Raw genomic sequence first — 14,976 nt, 5'->3', positions numbered from 1 at the left:
ATATGCACAGAGAAACAAACAGGATTGTTAGGAGAAAAACAACAGAATTAAAGACCCAATATAGTGCAGCTGGAACTTAGACACTGCCTGTACGGTTTTGAAAAAGTAACTGGTTATTTCTAAATGATTCTTTGGTAATAGGTTGTACTAAAGTCTTGCAGGTCAGCTGTATTTTTAGGAGCAAAAATGAAGAGAAGGATTTTGAAACAAAATGAACAAAACGTGCTTCATGCCAATTTGATGTACAAGTCCTTTGTATTTATGGACAAAGTAAGATTACTTAAACTTTTTAGCATGAGCATTTTAATTGCAATTTTTCCTTTTTTTCACAAGCATAGTCCTTTGTGCACATACACTCCTTTGGCAGCCTACAGAAGGGCTGTTCTCCACTTTAAATTCTGTTCTTGCTAGCAGATCAACCAAAATACTTGCCAGACTTCTCAGTTCTGAAAACTTAGTCTTCTAGAGAAGGTAGTACTTTAGTTAAACAGGTATTTTGGGAAATGAAAATCAAGAAAAACAATTTTAAAGCAGTTAAGTATATTAAGATTTACAAATGTGTATGGATTAAAAAATGGAAAAAAAAACTTTCTGAGGAGATCAGTAACACAATATTTCTAGAAAATTACTTTTGTAAGAAAAAAGTAACAAATTTGTGTTGTGTGAAACAACAACAACAAAAGGTAGCTGTGATAAACTATTTTAGCTATAGAATTTATAGAATTTAAAATGCATTTGTAGAAGGTTTGTACCTCTTTTGTAATTGTAAACCAGGGTATGACGCTGTCCAGTAGCAGAGCAACTGCTCTTCAGTGGTCCTTGTCACTGTGGCTCTGTTACAAGTAGTTTCCTGCACGTTGTTATATTTGACAACAGAACAATGATTTTCTTTACCCAGTAATAGGAGACGATATTGGCATAATGGCAGTCGGGAAAACATAAGGAACTATGAACCAAAGTGCAGAAGGGGATCTGCTACTTAGGATATGCTAATAGGAAAATACTTTCTCTGTAGTTGGAGAATGCAAAAATAATTCTGATCTTTCATTGAAACACCAAATATTTTTTCCTACATAACATAATTTATCCACTGTCAGAGAAAATGCTGAGTGATTTAGAAGCTCATTGAAAGTCAACAGGCCTTGCTCTATAGATGAGGTACCATTTTTGAAAACCACCTGTGTTGTAAATCCAGGGATTCTGTTTTGGTAAGACTTAAACTCTGATGCAGTGACGTTGAGGGCACCATTTCTTTCCATGTCCGTGTCACTGAGTTAAGCGATCCTTCTGCCTTTCAGCCACCTTGCACAGCCTGGAAGTGAATGTACTTTTTTCAAACACAATGAGCACTTGCACTTGTTGTGTATAATTGTATTTCTCTCCTGGATAATGATGTGGAATTTCAGAAATGAGTTATTGAATGGCGGAGTTCTGTAGACATTGCAGACAGCTGTAGCAGATATTGAAAGCCACAATGACTGGAAAGTACCTTCAATTTTTACGCTTATGGTTTTAAATGTCAAAATGTGTGAAGTATTCTCTTTTTCTCAGTGGACATCCTTAATGTTCTGTTACAAAAAAGTGATTGCTAAGTTTTTTTAAATTATTTTTAGATTCAAAGTAAAGAAAAGGCAGGAGCTTTTTTATTTTTATTTTATTCATTTCGGTAGCAGTTTCATTGCATTAACCTGCCCACATACAGCAATTTTCATGACTTTTACTGCTTAAAGTTGCTTTGTAACTCTTTTCCTATACAAAGATTTTTTAAAAGGGGGTAGGAGGGCAACCCTGGCAAATTTTAAGCAGCATACAAAAAGGGTAGCTAGTCGCTGCTATTATTTTGTTGTCTCCTTCACCTTGTTTTCACCTTGTTGAGATTTAAGTTTTTTTTCTTCCCGTTGTTCTGTCCCCAACTTCTTATTCCTTAATTATGCATTCTGCTGGGAAGGCAGTAAAAAAATATCTTTTGTACCAGAGAGTCAGCAGTATCGCATCCCTGCAGACTTTATTGGGTCATAAGTTTCAATAGTAAACTGGCTGTATTTAGTTTTGTTTGCGCTTTTTTGTGCCAGAAGGTACTGTTTCATTTTACAGAGAAAACCAGCGATGTTCGTGCTGGCCTGATGCATCACCAGGAACACTGTCCTGAACTGGGTCAAGAGGAAAAACTGTTTTTCCAGCAGCATGGCCCATTCTTAAATGTAGTCATCTTTGAAGCCCTGATGGCAGTCAGGTGTTCCATTTTCCACTCTAAGACATGTTCATTACTGCATTTTTCTGTTCCAAGATGTAACAGCTATACATTGGCAGTCCCTGGAGCAGTTTGGTATTCGTGAAATTGAACCCAATTTCATTCATCATGATGGATAAATATTCCCTCCTTTTCAGAGTGCTTAGCAAGGACTTCTAGAGTCTTTGCCTGTTTTCCATTAATTATTCACATTTACATTAAGCCAGTGGGAGAGCAGACAAGACAAGATGAATCTGTGTGATGACGTGCAGAAAATGTACAACTGCTCTGTTTGGTTTTGGTTTTGTTTCGTTGGAGTTTTGCTTGGGAGGAGTTGCACCATTTCCCAGCTAAATTAATAATATTAATAACAACAACTTACATGAATTTATTTACTGTTATGATATCTCCAGCTATTGAAAATTATTTTTCATTGGGTGGGTGCTGATCTTGAATGCTGGCTTAACTTTTTTTTTTTTTTTTAAATTCACATTGGGTTGGGATTGATCAGATGACTTTTTGGAAAATTAACATACTTTTGCATTTTCTTCCCTCAACTTTAAAGCAGTTATTATGTGGTGATGAAGCCATCATAAAAGACGAGCTCATTGCACACGTGTGGGATGACACTAGCAGTAGCTATTGCACGCCGGTGCCCTTGGCGTATGAACGAACTGATCTATGTGTGGTGACATTTTCCTCTAAGTGTAGTAGTGGAAAGAGTGCTTTGTGGTGCCAGTATGTACCCAAGTAGATTTTACATGTTGGAACGGAAGGAAACATGGAGGAAAGAAAGAAGCTGAACCACGTTTATCGGGAACGGAAGAAAAGAATTACTACTTTGGACATAAACCACGTATTAAGTTGCTGTTACAGTGTACTTAGGGTTTGGTGTGCAGCTATTCATGGGCTGCAATCTGTTAAAGGTCCTTAATTGCTGTTATTCTGCTGTTCAGCATCTCGTGTAAAATGTGAGCTCAGGAAACCATGGGCAGGCCTGCCCTCTGCTCGGGGTCTCCCCTGAAGTCCACTCATGCTCCCCGGGTACCAAAATATTTGCCTGAGATTATAAAGCCGTTCTTGTTTTACTGGTTGAATTATGAACGAGATAAAGTCTAAACGTAAACTTCAATTCTTGCTTAAAGATTGTACTGTCAGATGTAAGGAGTATGGGCCTAGTCCAGCAGACTGAGAAATTTCTTCTGCATGATGCAGCGCTGGGCTGCTCTAAAGCAATTCAACTGCGTATGTAGGACGAATGTAAACATTTCAAATTGCTATTTCTCATTTCAAATCTAACCATTTCCTTCTGCTTTAATCTACAAGTGTAATTTAGGCAAGCTGCAACAAAAAGTCTTATTACAAAGCGAGTCTACCTAATCAGAAAGTAGGAGGCTGGCCGTGCAAAGCCAAAGCAGCAGAAGGATGCAGCTGGGGTAAGGGAAAGGAGCCTTTCAAGTCAGCTTGTTTAAGACGTTTTCCCATCTTTTGATGATCAGTAATTACCACACTTCAGCAGCCGCACAGTGCTTTGCCTTGCTTTTTTTGGTCTTTTCTAATTTGGGACCCAGCCTACCTTTATATGCAGAAAAAAAACCCTCTGTTCAAGGCGAAGTAAACAAAGTCTTCAGCAGCAAAATCTCTAACGTATTTATAGCATTTTTTATAGTCAGTTCAACTTTTGGCAAAGTGTAACATGAAGAAAATAGCTTTCCATTAATAATAGAAGATTCAAATTTGACCCTGCTTTCATGCTTCATTTCAGTGACGCAGGTAAAGATTTGTTTTGGGAGCAAATAGTAAATTCCAGCAGATAGTTGGCTCTAAGAGCAGAATATAATGTCTGTGTTTTAAACATAGAGCTTTTCCCTAGCGCTTCTCGAGATTTAGACATTATGTCACACAACTATTTTCGTCTTCTGTTCAGAAGTCCCAGCTCCCAATACAATATCTTAATGACCTATCGAGCCTTGCACTCCTACCTTTCTCATATCACAAACTTAGTTGCTTTTCTTTGGCTTACTGATCAAAAGTACTAAAGCGTGCAGGGATGCGTTAAAACCAGCTTGTTTTAATACTGAAAAATATTATTTTTTTTCCAAGTTATTTATTTCTTTTTGTGTAAGTGTTCTGGCTGGTGGAAAAATTAATAAAGGTGATTTGTTGATCGCTTATAGGTACTTTGATACCGTCCCTGAGCGACAGAGTCCGTAGAGTGATCTGTGGTGGTTGTAAAGCAAGACCGTTTAATGAAGGTTTTGGAAAAGGATAATATTTTCTGTCATCTTTTTTTATTTTTCTCCTAAGAGGGTGGGTTGTTCCATTAAAATTCCATTCAAGCAGACAGGAGCATTTATAATGCTCCAAAGAATATGTTCTCTATTTTGGAGTATATTATGTTCTTTATTCACCCAAATCTTGTTTTAATATTGCTGTAAACTTAATAAGAAGAGATGAGATATGAAGTGATAATCTTTTAAATATAAGGAAAAATAATTTTCTCTACCTTCATAGAAGGCATAGGTCTAAGCTGTCTCTTATTAGAGATTTTGGTAATAAAAATCTCTGCTTGTAGAATAGCAGTCATCACAAAGCTATCTTGCTGTGCTAATCTAGAGAAATCATTTCTTTTTTGTTTTGTTTATTTTTTAATGCTCTTCATTTATGATTTTTCTCATCATGTGATATGAGCCCCGTCTTTATGCTGCAGATATGTCCTTATCCCCTCACTTTGCATGTTGTAATAGTTCCCTGCTCAGTTATTTGAAGAATTAGGGATGCCCCTAGCATCATGTGTGTTTTCCCACATTCCAGATTTCAGCCCAAGAAGAATTTGGGGAATGAATGGTACAATTGGACTGTCAGTGCCCGTGATAGGTTGACACCATAAATTTTATATATCCTTAGCTGGATAGAAACTACTTGCTTGCTGCTGGCTGACCCTGATGATTGCTTATTTGCTCGGCGTGGAGAGATCTCATTTCATCTCGATGAAAAACAAAATACTTGTGTGCATGTGTATGTGTTGTCAGCTTGCTAAATGGCAGGTATAGAGTTCAGGCCATTAAAACACAGTTAAACTTCGCACCATGTTGAGTACAACGGTAAATCTTGATGATTTAAACCTGTCTCCAGATTTCCATATTGTCTGCCTAGGTTAAATGGTCTGTGGGATTTTTTTGGTGTTTCACAAATGGTCGTGACTTATTAAATCTTTTGTGACCAATTGAAACGCGTGAAAAAGTGAAACAGCTCCTCTGTTTTGTCTTCTCTCTTATAAAACATTTACTTTTTTGGAGAGCATGGCCACGACAGCCATCCCTTTTAAAAATTAAACCACAGTGACTCGTTTGCTAATGACGAATGAGCTTATCTTTTAGACAAAAACCTGTGTAGTTTACATGGACTTTCCAGCGCTTTTGCAAGATAATGTTAAACAGGGAGATTTCACCAGCTGATAGGCTTTGAATGTCTGTTGTTTGGTTTTAATCCTTTCCATAGTTCCAATATATTTTCAGTCCACTTTTTCAGAATTCTTAAATTCTTAAAATATTTTCAAGCAGCTGTGCAAATACCTAACTGAAGAAGGATGATCAGAGAGCATCCCTTTGTGATTTGTATGCTGGCTTAGAACAAAATCTGTAGTTCTGCAGTTCGATATTTTTAACAGTCAATGTTTGTTTCATGCAGATTCTGACATTAAAAAAACTACAAAATGACCAATTTGTGGCTTATTTTAGAGACTGAAATCTCGCATCAACAGTACAGTTTTCAGTTTTGAGCTCAGATGCTATTTTAATTACCTGAAATATATTTACTGTATTCAGAATTTTTCTGTATTACTGAGAGTAACATTTGGAAAGTCTATTTGGAAAATCATCCACAGCAGCTTGCATTAGACATTTCTTTTGTGTTCTGTGAACAGAATACTTCTTTCTGGAATAAGTACTTTAAATTATAAACTTGATTGATTTTATTTGATCCAGTCTGCTGGGATTAATTGTTGTGTACAGGCTCCATCAATTACTCATCCACAGCTATCAGTTCCCGACTGATCTGGAAGTAAAAAGCAGTAGTTCTGCTTCATGCACAGATACTCTTTTCCTGTGATAGAAACTCTGGGCTCCAACCAGGACTGGGCTATGAATGAGTCTGTTTTATATATTGCTTCATTTATTATTATTATTATTATTACAACTGTTTTGAAACGTACCATTCCATACTTCTGGAATGGTGCTAAATATTTGTGTTAAACCGTACAAGCATTGCAGAGTTCACCAGCAGGCAGTGTTATAATTAAGTTATTTATCATGTTAGTGTGATTTTTTAGTTATTGGTTTGTTACAAGTGGCTGGTAATGACACTGAAATGAGGTATCTGTCCCGCAGCAGTAGCACAGAAGGAGGTGCTGTCTTCAAATCCAGCCCATCTCACTCAGGTTGTGTTTTGTTTCCAGGACTGTGTTTTGCTGCAGAGCTGGTACTGCGGTGTCGACTCCAAAACTGTCGGTTCCTTGGTTTCAGTGGTCAAGAAAATGAGGGTTGTAAAAGTTGCTTTAATGCATCAGGCTCAGATAGAGGCGAAATGTCGACGGTGCCAGTAGGTAAGGAGAGGAAACAACCAGCAGTGAAAAAGATACGAATCAGTACTTTTAAATTCCAGGTGTGTTGTGCAATTTTGGGGGAGTTTAGTAACAGAAAGGCAGGTATTAAAGCATTTTGCATGAATAGCAGCAGGAGGACAGTATGTGTGTCAAGGATAGGCTATCTGCTGTGCTGGATTTGTGAGCAAAGGAGGTGTGCACGTAGAGAGCAGAAGGCTGTAACAAGGACCAAACCAGAGACCATGTTCTGAAAAATGAATGAGATTGTTTCAGCAATGGCACGGTGACTTCTGTTGTTGGCTTTGGTGGTGGGATCAACGCGATTCCTTCAAGATTAATTTATTTTATAATAGGTCAATATACAAAGAAGACCGTACTGGTTGGTAAAAGGGCTTGTATGGAGATAGAAAGGAGTTGCATACAGAAATATGCCAAAACTCATTAGCAAAGATAAAAGTTTTTGTCAGCAAAGTTCCCTCTGTGTATGTCTCACCCACCTGTGTGCGAGGGGGTTGCATTTTGCTCTGAACCCAGACTGCAGGTCTCCTAAAAAAAATGTCGGTTCTGTCTGTGTATCCGTGCAGTACCTGGAACAGGACGCTGATCTTCCAAGGTGTATAGGAAAATACCAAATAATTTTAGCTTTTGGTGTGTATTTTTCGTTACCGGTGGTGATACCTCAGAGATTCTATCAGAAAGATGGGGAAAGGAGTGATCGAGTGAATCATCTGTTCCGAGTTAAACGAAATATGACTTAATCCTGCATAATGGGAATGGAACTGTCAGAAACATTTGCACTGGCTGAATTCTTTTCCAAGTGATGCTAAGAGTTTTACTATTATTTGGTGTCCAATAAGTTCAACACTGGACTCGCAACAACAAACAAAATCACTCATGAAGTTAATGAAGCCCAAAAACTGAGGAACAGATACTTCTTCCATAGATTCTCAAAATTATGATGGCCTTCATCTGGGTCTGTGTATGCTATTGGAGTAGATTAGTAGTAGTTGAGGAAATTCACGATTCTGAATGATTGAACCAGAAATTATTAGGTAAATCAATAGGTAAAACTGCTCAGGGACACTTTGATCTGTTCTTTTAGAAAATACGATTATGTAAAAGCATTTACTAGGTACATCAGCTGTAAATGTCTTCATTAGAAATGCTCCTTTCCTTTGGGAAAGCTTAATTTACATCATTTGCTTTGAAGAATACAGGTCTTGATGTACCAATACGTGTGACTTTCTGGAGTTACTTTATTGATGATACACGCATGCTGTAGGTTTCCATGTGTTGAGTAGAATATTTTTCATTATTACAGGAGTGTAGTGGAATATATTTTGAGGCTGCTGTCAAACTCAATTTTTAAAAGAATCTGTCACTGACCTTTACCAGAGCAGAATTTTGGCCACCGATGATAGTTTAGATCGAGACAGACTGTTAACAAAAAAGGAATGACGCCATTATAAAATCAGAACATCTGAATTCAGAATTGGCCCCTCTTTTTCTCTGGACATATGTTTTTATAGTAGAGCAGCACATTTAATAACTTGCTACACTGCTAGAAGCCACAGTTAAGTATCACCGAATTGTAAACTTCTGCGCTGTACAGCAATTCGGTATCACTTGTTTTGCTAGAAAGCTGTGATGGAAACTTGCAGCGAATCTAAGAGTCAGAGGAACAAAAAAATTCGTGGAATGTTGTAAAGTAGTTGACCAAAGGGACGATATTACTGCTCTTGGTCTTGTTGCCAGCAGTAGCAGCACGAGTGCATGGGTATCAGTCTCTTCTTTCGTGTAGCACTTTCAGTGTGCAATCACGCTATAGTGAACAATAAGTAAATTAAGGGTTCGTTAGCTTTGGTAAAGGCTGATGACTTCTGTGTTGTGTTGGAAGCCAGCATCTTCAAGAGTGAATTAAGGACGTTCCATGTTTATTACCACAGCTTTAATCTTATTTCCAGTTCTATTACATCAGACCAGGCCAGATTGTTTTATAGGTTTATTTATTGTTCATTTTATAAATTTTCCCAGCCTGAAATATTAAGTAGAAAAGTCTTTCCTTTCAGCCTCTATCTAAAATATACATAAATTGCGAAATTATAACAGTGGAATTGAGCTTCTCAAATGTCAATACTGACTGAGAAAGATTTTGACCCACCTCATTGTTTCTCTCCTTAACTACTTTAAATTTTCAGACAAATCTGTATTTTTTTGTCCTAAGGATTTCCTGTAATGAAAAACCTTTTAATTGAGAGTAGTGCATAACTGTAATAGAGGAAAGTATATTTCCTTCAAAAAAAAAAAATCAATGCTATTTAAATTATCCCTTGAAAGTGGATAATGTCTACTTAAATTTGTTTTCCTCAGACTAGGAAAATGCAACTAACAAGTTGGTGGTTTTCCCCTGATGAAATTCTTTAATGGCACATGGCATCCAGCAGCTGTTATTCCAAGCATTTGCAAACAGTACTGATCAAGAAAAGAACTTATGTCCCAAACTTCAGCCATTGCAATTAATTGGTTTATTTTTTATTGAAGTCAGATCTTGATGTCAGTACAAGAACTGACATTTATTTTGAATTTTTTCGAAATTCATACAAATGGTATATTAGTTCCAAATGTTGGATTTGTTGAGAATTGTATTTTCCATTTCAACTAAAACATTTTATGAAGATGATAAATTGATTTGTCATCTGTTTGCATTTTTACTGTAATTATTATTAGAGCAGAAATTGGTGCAAAATGTTTGAATGAAATAAAAAACCTTGCTTTTTTTAACCTGACAGAGTGCAAAAACTGAAAGCTAAAAAGTCCCCAGACTTCCTCACTTTCCCGATTCAGAAAGTTCTTTCTGTTTTCGCTTCACTGAGAAAAGCTGCAGTATACTAAGTAAACGTATTGAATATATGGAGGTGAAAACATATATATACATGCAAAAAAATGATTTAATTTTTTAATACTTAAACCAAAATATATCAAAGGGGAAAAACGAAAGTCAAAATTATTTTGTATTGTTTAAAAAAAAAAATCCAGTCTGTTTTAGAGTAATCTTTTTACAAAGTGTGAACTTGCACAATGATAGTAATAATAATGGTAGCTGCCTTCTGTGTGCCTCTGATGTATTTAGTTTTATGGTCCATTACATTTTATGGTTCATGTGACGCTATCTGTATTGTTGCGGATAGCGTCGTAGTGGAAGGAATGATTTGTGCCCAGCTCTGTAAGCACCAAGATCTTGACTTTTTGAAGTTGTCTGTTAGATTTAATAACATATGTGGTCCCTCTGCCTGGGAAATGAAGAATAAACGCGTATAAATCTATCTTCCCAAGCATGTGGCCTACGTAGCTGTGCTGCAGGTGCTATGGGAAATGAATTTAAAAATAAAAACAAAAAAATGACTTCTCAGCTATGACCGTGCTCAGCACAGTTCTGTGTCCCTTAGAAGCACTGAGCTTGTGATGCATTCTGAGAGAAAGTCACTCTAACCTTACGCTGTTTACTTTCTATCTGTGATTGTTATGGATAATGCAAAGATTGAAGTTTTGTAGCTAAGTTTTGAGAAAGCTACTTTAAAGGGGGGAAAAAAATGCAGATGGACAGGAGGTCCCAGATGATTTTTTTTTTTAAATAAGGTTCTATTAGATGCATCCACTAAAAGTAGCATAAACCTTATTTTTCTATTTTGAAAGCATCTATTTCCTATTTTGATAGGAAGCAAGGAAGCTTTGTTTTTGAGGGCAGACGCTTGACAGAAGCCAGCTCTTGACTTGCAGTTTTGCACAGACTTCTCTTATATTGGAATGTTAATTGCATCTTAGCTGGAAATTTGAAGTTACTTTAGAATTATTTTGATTCTGGAAGTTTATTTTCTATGAAAAACAGCATGGATCTTCTATTCTGAGGATTATGTGGCAACATCTTAAGAATTAGCTTAAATAAAAACATCATTTATGTGCCGTTCTTTGAAGCCTTTTTGAACTGTTCCTTTTAGGTCAAAAAGTAGACTTTCTCTACTCCCCATATGTCTCCATATGTCTAATCAGGGACTTGTTTCTCCCTCAGGGTAGTCTTTGGCATCTTTTTTCTTCAGTTGCTCCAGGAAAAGTTTGGCTCCTTAAGAATCTTCTTATTTTGGCTTTGCTTTGGTTTCCCCTGGTCTCGGTTCTCATAGCCCCATCAAAGGCTGCTTTTCTGGCTCCTGCCTGGCCTGACATTCCTTCTTGGTTGTGCTTTTTGCTGAAACTTCATGAATATACTGCACTAGCGCCTTTGAAGTATGCTCATGCCACTTTTGTATAACTGGTTTCAAAGACCTAGCAGCCTTTCTTAAATTCAGAGTGATTTGGGCAACTCAGTCCCCTGGGTTCCTTCGTGACTGCCAGGTATAATTTCAGCAGCTTGCTCTCTGCCAGGCTTTCGGCTCTTTTATCCCAATGTGGGCAGGAACACAAAGGTTCTGGCACAACACCATAAATGTGATCTCAAGTTATGACTTCATGTAAAAATTACAACATTTGAGAGCGAGTGGTAATTGAGATCAGAAAACATAAGGGAGCATCACTTTTTTGTTTTCATTTCCTGCTTGGTGGTTTGTTATTTTTGTGTTACCATCGTCTCTGTTGAATCAGTCCTCATTGATACCATCTTTATTCATTACAAGTCAGTCCTGTGTTATATAGTCAATCCTTCCTGCGCAGCCTTTCCTGATAGCAATGTGGGAGTTCTATAATATTTATATTTTAGAAGCAAACTTAATTGTGCCAGATCATCGCGCTCTCCAAGTAACAGACCACTATTGTGCTCTTGCATATCAAATCCTATAGCTTTATATAGCTGTGCAAAGTGTGAAAAATAAAAATCTTAAAATGTGATTCAGTTGTACGTCTCAGAAAAAATGGTGTCAGATTTAGGGTTAATGATTATGCTTAACTTCAGCCAGCAGAACAGAAATGTTCCTTGACCAGCATGGTGTGGCGTTAGGGACAGCTCCTTTAAGAGCTGACTTTTTGAGGCAAAATATGTGTAGAGGGTTATCAACCTTATGCTGTTATGTTGGACTGCCAACTTGAAACAGAACATAAAATTAAAAAAAAAAAAGAAGTCAAAACACACAAATGAACACATACAGTCTTTCAGAAAGCTCATGGGATCATTGAATTCCATGTTGTACCAGGCATAAAAAGAAAACGGAGGATATCCTCAGTGGGAGAACGGAGGATTTAAAACAACATGCATTGGAGCTGAAATTTGCTAGGTGTTCAGGAACGTTTAAACCCGAATGGACTGAGTACAACAAAAAGGAATGCAGTTGGGCAGCAGTAGCTGGTTTTGACACACTCGATGCATTTAGCAATTTTCTTTCAACTGAAAGAGAAAAAAAAAGTAACTGTGAAATTGGATTGAAGAAATTAGAGCAGTGCTGCATTCCAGTAGGATCTGAAATATAGGGGAGAGATTTATTTTTACCTTCAAAGGCAGAATGTAGTAAAAGAGGTTGAAATCATAGAAAATACTGTGACTAATCAAACTTTCAAGAGCCATTTTTTCAAATTTGAAGGTTTTTTTTATTGTTAGTGCGATTTAGTGTGATAAGAGATGAGATCGCGATTGTAATCTGATGGAAAAAAAACTCAGAAGCAAAATGCTTTTCAAAGCCGTAGAATTTGTCCATCAAAGCAAGGCGCTCAGTTTGTAGCAGAAACTGTGCACAGGTCTGGCGCTGCAGGCGTGGTGTGGAATACAAAATGCCACAGGAGAAGAGACCTGAAGCCACAAAGCACATGGATCATAGAGCTGGAGCCCGGCTCTGTGTGTGTTAAAACATTTCGTTTTGTTTAATCCAGCAGCTCTGCCTCCTCACGGAGATGGGAGGCCTGTAAGGAGAGGCCATAAAAAGCACAATTCCATTTTTATATGGATTTTAATCTTTTTAAAAGTGACAGTTTTCTCAGATTATCATCTGAGTTCAGCTCAGTGCTGGAGATGCTCTGTTGAAAGTTACAGCGTGATTTCGATAGCACAGAGCAGTGATGGCCAATGGACAGCCCAGGGGGGCAATTTGGCCTGCCAGAAGAATTTACTGACTGGGCGCACGGTCATTGCAGCAGTATCGGCTGCATTCATGTGCTAGAAAAATCTCTTCTGAGTCTCAGCAGCACTGTCACTATATTTGGATACGTCCTCAGCAGGGAGGAAAGGAGATAAATAATATGCTGGAGTTGGACTGACTGACTCACAGACACCAGAGCTTGTGTGGAGGAGAGGGCCCCGTGAAGTAGGCCGAAGATGGCGTGTGCTTGAAGCTGAGGAGATGCTCAGGGTGGAGGTCGGCTCCTGCACTGGGGGAGGACTGGGAGCCGGAGAGGAAGATGTCTGGAGGCTGGGTGAGCTGGGGCACAAGGAAGGGTGAGGAGGAGCCACAAAGGAGCTGCTCCTGTGGGCTCTGGGCTCGCCGCTTGGCTTGGGCTGGGCAGGTGCTGGCCTAGTGAGTATGGGAGCAGGGGGCTGCGTCTGGGTGTCTGGAGGAGCGGATTGCAGAAGAGGCAATACATAGCTGAGTTTAAAAAGAGATGAGAAAGAAATCGTAGTGTCGCGTGTCAGATCCCTGCAGTGTTACACAATTAGAGAAGCGCAAGGGGTGTGCATACAGGTCATGTTAACAACATGGCTCTTAGTCCGAAGCAGGAGGTGCAGAGGTTCCTACGTAAGAAATAGTCTGAACCAGCAGGCTGATGGGTAAAGATGATTTATGGACTTGATTGAAAATCTTTCCCTACCTCCTCCACACCAAAACAAACAAAAAAGCAACAACAACAAAAACACAAGAAAAAAAAACAACAAAGAAACCATAGGGAGCCCCAGGACTGTAACAGTACAGAGCTGACCTAAGCCTTTGTACGCTTCTTTTACCTCTGTGTAATTGGGAGCGAAGGCCAGGAACCAGTAGGTAGTAGTTGCTAAATAAATTATGCACTGGTACCGTCAGGCAGAGGAGGAGGTTTTGGCCTTAATACAGCCATGTGAAAAGTTTTTATGATTTGTCTCTGAGAGGCCAGCTGACCATCAGCCACCAACTGGTATTGCCAAATAGAGCAAATGGGTGATATCCCGCTAGAATACAAAGGTTATTTTTTTTGACTGCAGATATATGATTAGCCAATGAAACAGAAAACTCTTAGACATTTTGTTTGCAGACATTATTTCTGGAGTTTTAGCCAAAAGCACAGTGGAACAAAGACCAGAGTTAAATTTAGTACATGTCAACCTGATCAAAAACAACTCTACACAAACAAACCCTGTCCAGATTCAGACACAATGTGGCCTGTAGTTGCCAGAGCTACCACAGAGGATGGGATCTTGCAGAAAGTAGTAAAAGCTATTAATTACAGCAGAAGGCTTGAGGCAACTTATCTCCAGTGTCAGCGTGTGAATTCAGTAGGCCTTTTAGAGACTAGAGATTTTATTTAGAGGTGGGAAACCAGGGGTTTCATTTCTTCTGTTCAAAAACAAGTATTTAAAAAGATGCATTATGGCTGGCCAAGGATTAAAACAAATCTCCAGAGAGCACTAGAAAGTTTACAGTAGACTCAGATCAATGAAAAAAACTTGCACCCCGAGCTGTGCGAGATATTGTAAAGTTGCAGAATAGCAGTGATGAAGCATTGAATATCACCTTTTGACATTTTGTTCAAGGGAATAATGAAAACAAGAATGCCTGCACTGTACAGAAAGTGATGTCAGCATTGGACTGAAGGATAGGAGACTAATGCATTAATAATATTTTTGTTTTTGTCTCATGAAAATGACACTGGGTCTGCGATGGGAAGGAGCAGTTGCAAGCAGCAGGGATGTCTCATGAGCTTGCTCGGTGCTCGTGCGTGAGAGCCGACCCACGCAGGCACAGTATACAGTAGCAGAAGATAGATGCACCATTCCTGGGAGGGAAAAAAGTGATTTTGCCAGAAAATATTTCAAATAGGCGAGTGCTGGAGGATGAGACTATGAATGTCAAGGCAAGGAACAAGTGAGCAAGCCCCATTACGTTAGCAACACCAGTGCTTCTAGGGAGCCCATCAGGTTCAAGCAGTGGCACGTTATACTAACAGAACAATAAATAACTGCTAAACACAAGATTGGCTG

The 14,976-nt window shown here is 38.4% G+C and overlaps 1 protein-coding gene across 8 annotated transcripts in view; it reads left to right on the top strand.

The window, feature by feature from the left end:
- The window catches only part of BANP (BTG3 associated nuclear protein), a 146,329-nt gene that overhangs the window by 83,835 nt on the left and 47,518 nt on the right, over positions 1-14,976 (top strand). The gene's annotated exons all lie outside the window — the stretch shown is intronic.

The sequence above is a fragment of the Anser brachyrhynchus genome (genome assembly GCF_964034855.1).
Source record: "Anser brachyrhynchus genome assembly, chromosome: 12".
NCBI lineage: Eukaryota > Metazoa > Chordata > Aves > Anseriformes > Anatidae > Anser > Anser brachyrhynchus.
Note: the sequence above shows the minus strand (reverse complement) of the source record. Positions and strands in the feature narration are given on the sequence as shown.